This window comes from Medicago truncatula, chromosome 4 (genome assembly GCF_003473485.1).
Source record: "Medicago truncatula cultivar Jemalong A17 chromosome 4, MtrunA17r5.0-ANR, whole genome shotgun sequence".
NCBI lineage: Eukaryota > Viridiplantae > Streptophyta > Magnoliopsida > Fabales > Fabaceae > Medicago > Medicago truncatula.
Genome location: NC_053045.1, coordinates 56040757 through 56052544, shown reverse-complemented (window position 1 = coordinate 56052544; position 11788 = coordinate 56040757).

The window sequence follows — 11788 nt, the reverse complement described above, 5'->3', positions numbered from 1 at the left end:
ATAAGTTGATTAGTATAGCAATTTTACAAAATTAACATTATTAATTATTGAAAGTTGCAATGATTTATAAAGTAGAGTAAGCTTGCGATTAGGTATGGCAACCAGGAAGCGACGGGGAGGGTTTTATTGCTTCGCAACTGTCATGATAGTCTTCAAAGAACTTGAACATGTTTTTAATTGAAATTGAAATTGAAATTTGAACCTCGTCTCGATCTTTGATGGAGATTGAGTTTTCACACACGGCACTCGTTCGATCATATATACGAAATAATAAAGTTAAAAGAATTATATATATTATGATTAATTTAATGTAATAAACTAATGATTATTAAACATTACTATTAATTATATTAAATTTGTAAGTTTTATTAAGAGAAAATAAATAAATGTAATCTATTTTTTTTTTTAAATTAAGTAGCTTAGTGGTTACGATAAATAAATAATCTATGCAGATTCAGTGTTCAAACATCATACACCACCAAAAAAGTGGATAGTCTGGATTTTGAATCTCGACCTCTGCATATAAAATGTAATTGTGCATATTGAAACAAATATACTTAAATCTATACTATACATATATATATAAAGAAAACAACATATTTCAGCTCTTTGGACTGTTATTTTTCTTTCCAAACTTACCTCAATTTTCAATATCAATAACACATGTAACAAATAGATAAAAATAAATTTAAATTTTAAAAAATTATAACAAACACGATGTGAATATATATATATATATATATGGTTTTTTTTCATTATCATTTAAAAAGTGTAAAAAACAATATGTGTATATTTATACTTACTTTTTCTTTATCCCAATTATACCCTTAAACAACTTTTTATATAATAAAGATTGTTGTTGGTGTCATTAAAAATAATAATTAAGTTTTTTTTGTTATACTGTTGGTGTCATTAATATAGATATAGTAAATTACACTCCCCTCCTCTCAAATAAGTTTGAATTACACTCATCTCCCCTCTTATGTTAAAATATACACTCCTCACCTCTCTTATTCAAAATATATTAGAAAATATTTCACTCCCCTCCCCCAAGAAGCTTGAATTACATTCGCCTCCCCTCTTATGTTAAAATCTACGGTTTAATCCCTCAATAATTTTTTTATTTCTAATAATCTGGAAAAAAAAAAAAAATCTAACATATTTTGGAAAGGACAAAAAAAAACATTGCATGTCTATTTTAATATAATCAAAATTTGAATACATATTTTTTCTATTTTTATTGACGATTTTATTAACATTTATTTTTAAACCCTGATATAAAATATGAAACAACCCAAAATAAAATTAAAACATGTGAAAAATTACTATAGACAATAAAGTATGGTTATTTAAAAGTTAATTTTATACTCTAAAATATAAAATTTATAGAAAAATATTTAAATTTAATTATCATTGACATTTAAATTATAAATAAATGAATTTATTTTTCTTGAATGGTGGTTCAAAATTAGTATATATCAAAAAAATATTTATTTAAGTTAAAATAAATTAATGTGTAAGGCATATTTAATTATTAAGGGATGAGGTTGTAATTCAAGCATCTCTTAGGGGAGAGGAATATAAATTTTTCTTTTTAACGGAGGAAAGTGTATATTTTAACATAAGAAGAGAGAGTTGTGTAATTCAATCATCTTTGAGGGAGAGGAGTGTAATTTACTCATATAGATAATCATGGTTAGTTTGTTTTATCATAACTTAAAAGCAACAAACATTTATATTTTTAGTTTTAATCAAAATTTAATAAAAAAACGCCGTTTATAATTTTCAAACATTTGCGTAATAAAAAAAGCGGAAAGACGGACACATATTAAATAAAATGAATAAGTATTTTTTTGAACAAAAAGTAAATAAGTATTGTACTAAAATAAAAATAAACACATGCATGTAAAAGGAATAAAAAAATACCGACGGGGGAGTATGGGACGGATATCATTATATCAAGTATCAACACCTTTACCCATGACCCAGAGGAGTATGGGTTGATAACTTTTTTTTTATTCATTTCCATGAGAGATTTTCTTAGGTGTTGGTCGGGATTCAAATCCCGAACCTTATGTTATGCATTGTCTTTATCAATTGAGTTAAGCTTACGGGAATAATTTTCATGAGAGATAATTACACATATGTTTATTCCATTCTTTCAACAAAAAAAATTACATGTATTTTTATATTAGATTGATTTTTTTAATCTAGTCTAATTTAGTTTTAATTTTATCAATATTTTAGACTTTTATCATTAATATATTTATTTTATTTTCTTAATTTATATTTTCAAATAAATAAAATAAATAATTTATATTTTTTGCGTTGTATATTTCTCATTATTTGTTTGACAATTTTCAATAATATTTAGTTTATATTATACTATCTTTAATTTATTATAAATGACAAATGGGAAAAAAAAAAACTTATTAGAAACAAAATTGTTACTCCCTCTATTTGATTTGGACATTTTACGCAAATTAAGAAATCTAGTTAATTTTGTATGAGAAAGAGGCATTATGAGTTGTCTTGCAATATCCTTAATAAATTGTATGAAAAAGATAAATTAAAGAATTTAAAAATATGGAATAATAAATACTAGTTTAAGAGTATAATAGAGAATGTAACATTAATGTTTCATTACTATTGTAAAGTGACTTGTAATTTAAGATAAATCTTTTTCTCAAAAGTGATTTATAATTTAGGATGGAGGGAGTAGTATTTTTTTTTTAAGTAATCTAATAGCTAAAAATTAATCCTAAAGATGAATAGATATAGAGTCTGATGTTCGAAATTCGACCCCTACAAATTGCATTAACAATTTTACTCGCAACAATTATATTGTTAGTTTTTTTTTTTTTTTTTGTGGTAGCCTAGTGGCTAGAGCTCACACATTTTAAATGTGGAGAAGTGGGGTTTCCGAGGTTCGAACCTCGACCCCTGCATATAATATGCAATATTCTCACCAAATGAGCTAAGCTCACAGAGATATTGTTAGTTTCTAATTGACACAATAACTATAAGACAAGATATCATGAGATGAAAAAAAACTGTTCAAATTATATTGGTTTGCTTAACATTAATTAAAGTTGTATATTATAATTTTATTCTTTCTCATCCTTATTTTACATATTAATGTAGAAGTCTCTTACTCGATTGATCCGATGCTATAGTGTTGTATGTTTAGAGGCAAACAAATAGGGTTATTCATGGTTAGCTAAAGCATCTTTATATTACCTTAGCGCCCGTATTTTTAATATTGTATCAACTATTTTGTATTTGTTGATTATGAATAAAACGACTTATCTTTGTCTTTGTTCAATATAAAAAAGGAAGAGTAACTCTACGAGGTTTAGGGCCCGTTTGTTTTGTATTTATTGAAGAAAAAAAATCTATTTTTTCATCTAAAAAAATCACTTTTTTATTTTTGTAGTGTTTGTTTTAGATTTAAAAAAAATCCATTTTGTTAAAAAAAATTAATTTTAGCTTCAAAATGAAAAGTTATTTCAAGTTGCTTTTCTAAAATCTATTTTTTCCTAAACATAAGGATCTCAAGTGTAAGAGCTTCAAATCTTAAAAAAAAATGAATTTTATGATAGTAGACAAACAGAAATAATTTTAGATTTTTTAAAAAAATCTTTAAAAAAAAATCTCTAAATTCTTTTAACTCAAATTCTATTTTTTTTAAAGAAACGCACCCTTATTCAAAGGTTTTTCATTCCGGTAAACAAGTTTTGAAGCCACTATGTCATAGATACGAAGACAATCATCTTTCGTAGTGTGTTGATTCATAGATGTTTCAACTCAATATTGTTCCTTGAGCCTCGAGAATTCAACACTAGAACCCTAATCTTTCAACTATTCTTGGTGTTGTCCTTGAACATTGACATCCAAGATTTAAAACACAGCCAATGATGGAGCAAGCGTATAGAAATGAAACCATCCTAATTTTTTTATTGAACTTGTTATCTTTCACTCCTTCCTTGATTGTTGTTTTTGTTAATGGAAGATGACGTAAGCTTGAGTTGTGTGGTGTACTACTTTTCAAGGGCTCGAAACTCTAAATTAATTGTTTTTATTTTATTTTATTTCGGCACACGTTATTGCCACATCAACCTATGTTTGGCAGACGCTAACGTGTGCTAGGCATACGCCCGAGTGCACCCTCACCGCTCTAACTCATTCATACATCAACACTTGATGAGTCTTTAATGAGGCGTGATCACATCATTCATCTTTCAACTGTCAGACGATCCAAGTCATGTCATCCCATTTTTTTGTTGTTTTGGTTTCTTGCCTATATAATCATCCACACCATAATTAGGCAATCCTTCCCCCCCCCCCCCCCCCCCCCCCCCCACATCTCTCTTTGTGTGAAAATTGTTCCGTTAGAAAATTCTCTTTCATTATTTGTCCCTTCGGATGATAGAGTTGTTTTAGTGTCATATTCAAGTGTTCTCGATACCGTATTGAGGGTGTATTTTTCGAACGGATCTTAAAATGTATTAGGATTTCGTGGTTTCATAATTTGCTTGCACACTTTAAACAATATCACAAAACGTCTTAAAGATATCTTTTCCACAAGTGATCTCAATAGTTTTTTTGTATGGCTAAAAATATTTTTGAACTATTTTAATCATCGTTCCAAGTTTCTTTTTTATCATTGTCTTAATCTTTAATGGGTGTTGGTTAATTGTTTTGTGTACATGAACTCTTTGCTTCTTCTCGACACATCTTGTGCTGAGGAAGTGACTTTTCGAGGTATTTAATATTTTCCATTTTGGTTTTTTTTTTTTAAAAAAAAAATACTATTCCAAAAAGTTCGAATATTATATGAACATTAACACACAAATAACTATATCAAAGTTTTATCCTAGTAACATTTTATTTATTTTTTTCAAACACAAAACCCCTATTTAAGTAGCTTCATCGTGTGACCACACCCTAACTAAACATATCAGTAGACCATAGTAATTAATCATATGTAGACCCTTCTATCCATATTGTGTGTGCAGTGTAATTGAATTCCTTTTCATGTTAGTTTGTATTGTGCAGTGTGACACACTCCAAATGATATGAAACTAATATTAACCAAAAAACAATGCTTAAATTCACATGGTTGAGTGAATGAAGGTGAGTGTGTGCTGTCATGGATGGTGGAGGGTCTGAAAGAGACCATTTGGTAGCCATCGGAGCCCTTATTTTGTGTGTAGCTGAAGTTGGCAGCATCTGCAATGAGGAAGGTAGATCCAAAATCCACATTTGTGGGACTCTTGTCGCTTTTTTAAAGTTTGATTGGAGGAGGTTTTGATGGGATCGATCGGATTAGTTTTATGTTGTTTGAAACAGCATCGCATGTGCTATTGTGCGAATCTTTTTCTATTCTTTTTTTTTTTTTTGCTGATGAAAATTGTGCGAATCTTCGTCCATGTACTTGGTCGGGACATTTATGCTAATCACTTAGATTAATTAACAATTTGCCAACTATAACCTACAAGAAAATCATTGTTCCTTAAAAAAAAAAAAAACAACGTGTGCTTTATTATATGGTGGCGTTTACAATGCACAAGTATTAAATTTGTGCATGATACACAAGTTACTTTGTCATACATTGACAACAATTGATATATTATTATTAAATTTTGACGGTTGAGATTAATAGTTGGCTACTTGCAATCAACTTTTTGGTATTAGACTTGTGACAAAAAAAGCAACCCCACATGTGAATTGTTTATATTATATCTGTTAATGGGTTTTTTTTTTTTTTCCTCTTAAACCACAATATTATTTGTTAGTCATAATTGTTTGCTGCACTGTGAAGATGGATCTTATGTCGAGCCTGCTTGATAATTAGCACAACTCTCGTGAGACAAGCCACATCAACATTTCAATTGAACATGTAAATAATAATATTGAAGAAATTATTAATTAATAGACCATCATCACTGTTCATCATCCACATCATAGTTTTGCTTTGGCTCTTCATCATCCCTCCTCATGTACACCATCGCCAGAAACCAACAACACCTCTTCAATTGCTTCTCCTGTTTTGCCAACGCAACCTCTCCCACCAAAAACAAATCACAGATCTGAATGAGGTAAAACTCAATTTTTAAGTAACCCACAACCTCTTACCCTTTCACTCATTTATGTGTTCCTTTTCTTCATGTTTCTTCTTGTACAACCCATTGCTCTTGTATTTTAACAGTTGATGCTTTCCGGTTCAGAGATTTGTGTAGTTTGACATCAAGTATAACAAATTGTGTTTTTCCAATTCATGTGAACGACCCATTATTCCTTTATCTGAATCTGATAAAATTATCCATCAAACTTAAGTGGAGGGAAAATTGAAAGACATTGAACAAATTTATGGATGATGATATTTTTAAGTGAATGGACAGAACAGACAACAGGTTACTAGAGAATGAGTAAATTGCTCGAAATGAAGGATAGAGGCGAGGATTGAGCACAGTAGCATGAACAATTAAAAACACTTTTTTCTTTACGGATAATGGTTATTTTTTTTTAAAAAATAAGAAACTAATAATAAAAGTATGTATTTACCATTAAAATATGTTTCAAATTTTTTTATTATTTTCATTATAGCAGGTCAGCAACCCACAGCTGTCCTTCAACAAGCAACTTGTGTATGGTGCACAAATTTAACATTTGTGCACCTTAAATGCCACCTTTATATATATGAAATGAAAAATCATTTTTTTTTTTGACAAAGAAATGAAAAATCATTATATTCTAGCAAATTATTATTAATATTACTTCAAATATGCATATTAATATACTGACAATTGTACCGTGAAAGATTTAGCGAATCCCCTTCCATATATATATAGAAGCATTTTGTTTTAAAAATGGCGGAAGTGTTCTTGGCACAAGCTCATGTTGCTAATTTTAACTTCATTGGGCGGAGCTTTGGGTATTAAGCTTGCCTTAGATTTATTGATTCTTTAGGTTAAGTTGGAGCTTAACTTTAATTAAGATCATCGTGAATTTGGTTCATCGAGGCTCTTTCTCCAATGTTTTTATCTTTATGAAGTTTTGTCTCTTCTTAAACTCTTTGACCGGCTGTAACCAAAAAAAACTCTTTCGCCGGTGAACATTGGTTATTCATATATTTAGAGAAACAAATCAATGCACATATTTACGAGTGATTTAATATTATTAACATTTATTTTAAATCCCCCTAAAAAAAAACACTTATTTTAAATTATGTTTTTTCTCTTCACCTATAGAGAATATTCTTCACTGTTTACGTGATTGTCCGCACTCTAAAGAGCTTTGACTCCGCTTGAATATGGGGCGTTATAATATTTTTTTTCTCTGAATTTGATGTCAAGGTTTGGCTTCATGAGATGACAAAGGGTACTTCCTCTATTTTGTTTGCTACAGGAGTATGGTATGCTTGGTGTTGGAGAAACAACACTATTTTTTAGGATCAACATTGGCGTATTCAGGATGTAGTGCGAAAGACTTTTTTGTTAGATGATGAATGCATTTCTTACTATCCCAATCTTGGTTTGGACCCACACTCATCGTGTCTTTTAGCTCATTGGATCCCCCCTCTAGAAGGTACACTTAAACTCAATATTGATGGCAGCTTTCTAGAAGATTTTGGTTGTTTAGGTGTTGGCGGTGTTGTTCGTAGCGACAATGGAGATTGGATTGCTGGTTTTTCACACTATGAAGTTGGAGGTGATGCATTATTAGCTGAATTACGTGCTATCCGGATAGGTCTTGATTTTTGTAGTAAAAAAGGTTAAGTCAACATTATTTGTGAGAGTGATTGTTTGGAAGCAGTTGACCTGATTATTGATGATCATGATCATACCTTGCACACTTATGCTACTGACATCCTTCATATTCGAGATGTTTTACATGAAAATGGAAATATAACATTGGTGCATATTCTCAGCGAACAAAACATGTGTGCTGATTTTATGGCTAAGTAAGGATCATATGCAAGGTGCTCTGCTCACTGAAATTGCCCTCCACCGGGCATGGAATCTCTCATTCTAAGAGATACGCTTGGAACTTAATTTTGACACTCTCTCTTTTTTCTTTTCTTTTTCCCTCGTTACATTGTAACACTACCAAAAAAAAGATCATGTTTTTTCTACTCTTAACGGTTGTCTTGCAGATGATGTTAGATTTGATTGAAACATGCGTCTCAGCGACGAAACTAATCAATTCTATACGGGGTGACCAAATATAAGATGAATATTTTTTATAAATTAATATATTAAATATAACTCCTAAGAAAAAATAACACTAATTTTACTTATATAAATGTAAATTAAAGTAAAAAAAAAAATCAACATTAGTTAGTTATTTTCCCTAAAAAAAACTAGTTATTATTTTTTATTTTTTGAGTTTAACAACACTTCAAATAGTCAAATTCATCTACAATTGACTTTATCTATACTGGCGAGAAAAACTGACATGTGCGTGTCTGTCTTTCCATTATTTTTATTACACAAACGTCTGAAAATTATGAACGATGTTTTTTTATAAAAAAATAAACAGTGTTTATTCATTCAAATTGACGAAGTATATCAATACAATACAAATTCAATAAAAATAAAAAGGATGAATCTCTGAACAAATTCACAAAATCCTTGTTAATAGCATAAAATGGTAAAGTAGATAAGCCTACAAATATGACTATATTCAAGTCTCTAAAATAGTCATGTCTTCAGATCTTAACGTTAAAGACGCTAAAGATATTGATTGAATTTGCATTGCATTGAAGTTGATTTGACAATCTGAATTGAAAAAACACTAACAAGAGGGAAATGACAAAATGTCACACAAAGACGACGACTAAAACAACGTCGCAATAAGATGACGAAAACATGAAGAAGAAAAACTAACATGGTGTGAAAATCATTTATTCAAATAAAAATGAAAAGATATAAACGATTTAGAGGGGAATGTGAGTAAAAAATTGATCATAAACTGTGAAGCCCGAATACTCTAAAACGGAGACGTACCCGTATCGGATACCAATACTTCACGGATACTCGCAGATACGTACCCACGGAGTATCATAATTAATTATTTTAATTTTAAAAAAATATTTTATCGGATACTTATATGATATTTCACAGATACACAATGATACTTCTAAGATACTTCACATTTACATATCTTAAAAAAAAAATGAAGAGTAACAAAGTGACATAATGTTGTAAAAACTCTGTAGAGATCCATATGATTCAATTTTAGATACGCATCAATAAAATTGTTTCTTGATGAACCAGTTAAAATTTGTGTTGAGTTCTTTTAATGACGCTTCTCTCGATATCCCAACATATGATAATATAATATGGTTAATTTATAAGAAAACTTTACGATTTTTTTAGTTTGATCACATGTATTATTTTTAAAAATCTGAAACTTTTATAATAATACAATAATGAAGAGTAATCAATGCTTATTTTCTTCAAATATTTTAGATACATGTATGTTTTATTATAAATTTTTTGTTAACGTATCATATCCGTATCGTATTCTAAATTTTTTTTTAAAAAATCACGTACTCGTATCCATACCACGTAAAGATCCTATCCATTTGTAAAAATAAATGGAAGATACCATTTGAAAAAAGATAGACACAAAAAGTAAGTGATGAGTCCCAACACTAAGTCGATCCTACCATTATTAATTATTTTTGACTTTTTATGTGTCTTTATCGGGTCAAAATCCTCTCCATTTATTTCTTTATCCATTTCTACCATTTGTAGTGATATAAACACACAAAGTTTTGAAAAAAGTAAAAAATAATTATAGATGATGGGACCCACTTAGTGGTAGGACCCACCATCTATTCTTTTGTGTCTATATCTCTCCAAATTGCAAAACTCAATTTATTTTAGCAAATGGAGAGGATCTTAACTCGTCTTTATCTCTATAAATTAATTGAACAAATGGAGAGGATCATAACCCATCAATTTATGGGCTTCATAGATCATAAACAATCTCTCTTTAATGGGTTAGGATCCTCTCAATTTATGTGTTTCTCCATTTCTTCAATTTAGAGAGATAAAGACACGTAAAATATTGAAAAAAATAAAATATATTTAATGATGGTGGAACCCACTTAGTGGTAAGACCCACTATCTATTTTTTGTGTTTATCTTTAACTTGCAAAATTCCATTTATTTTGCCAAATAAAAAGGATATTCACCCGTCTTTAATGGGGATAATAAAAGAGAAAAAACTAAAGTTTTGTGACGACTCACAAAATAGATACAAAAGATATTAAATGGACGTGATTTTTGTCTAACCTGATCCTATTAGCGAATTCAACTAGACACTTGACAGCACCAACTTGATGGTCAATTCGAGCTAAAATATCTTCAAAATGTCTAGCGCCAAAACTATTTTAAATATGCTATATGCATGTATTTATTTTTTGGTATACAACTGTATGCATGTATTTTATAAATAAAAAGTATCCTTTTGTCAAAATAAATAAATAAATAAAAAGTATCCTCTCCTCTGAATAAAAGAAATACCCTCTCTTAATAAAGAAAATCTTTCACGCAAGCTTATAATATGCTGTCTTACTTTTGAAATTAAAAACCGCGAGAATATGTCAAGAAGACACATTTTTTTTTTTTTTAAAGGTCAAGAAGACACATATTATTATATAGTTTCAAAGGATTTGATAGAAGATCAAATTCTTTAATTAGAAGAAGACACATAGAATTGATTTATTTTTTACTCATATAGAATGGATCAATAATATGATATGGGATGAACACGTAAACAGATGCTGGCACTTACTCTTTGGTGCCTAAACAAGTTTTAGGATAAGATCTGGTTTACCGAATTAATATTATACTGTCTCATTCTCATAGCTCATAAGTGATAAGTATATATTCTTTCAATTCTTTCTTTTCATAAGTGATAAGTATATATTCTTTCTAAATCCAATAATTCTTTCTTTTTGACAGAATCTAATTCTAATAAATTAAAACAAATTGGTAAACTAATTTTGAGATTTCCAGAAAGGCTGATTGCTTCATTGCTTGTCAGTATGTTACATGTATATTGAGTGGCTAATTAATGACGATTTTGGACACTACGTATGGACTTAGTTTGATGGAAAGCCCCTGGTTTGTTTGAGGTGACTAAATGGAGTGGACACGAAGGGCTTTGAGTTTATGCATACACATACCCTTAATCCCTTATCCACTCAAGATAATTAAATCCACACCCTCCATTAGTAGTCCTTGGCGTGTATCAAATATAAATGCTTAATTAATCATAGGTGGTTAAAAATGATACTACTCTCCGGTCAAACTTTGATTTATTGAAATCCATAAAAAATGACCTTTCATACTTGTTTAAGACAATTTAGAAAAGTTAGTTATTCATCTGATGTCCTATGTCATAACCCAAATGACGAAATGCTGAAATTGTTAAACCGATTGTCATAATCGGGGTTCGAACTCCTGGTACCCTCACTTATGTGTGTGAGTTTATAATAATTTATCATTTTGTCTATCTATCAAAAAATAGAAAAGTTAGTTATTCTTTAACTTCTGCTTTATACTTATAAATTGACGTGTATCAATAATCTTCCTTCTTAAATCAATAAAGTAAAGATCATTTTTATGAAATAAAAAGTTATATGTCGATATTTATATTTTAGAAAATATTATTTTATAAGAAAAATTATTATTTTATAAGAATCATACTAATTTTTTACATTTTATCGTAAAAGATAATTAATATTCTTTATTAAGAATAATAAAAATTA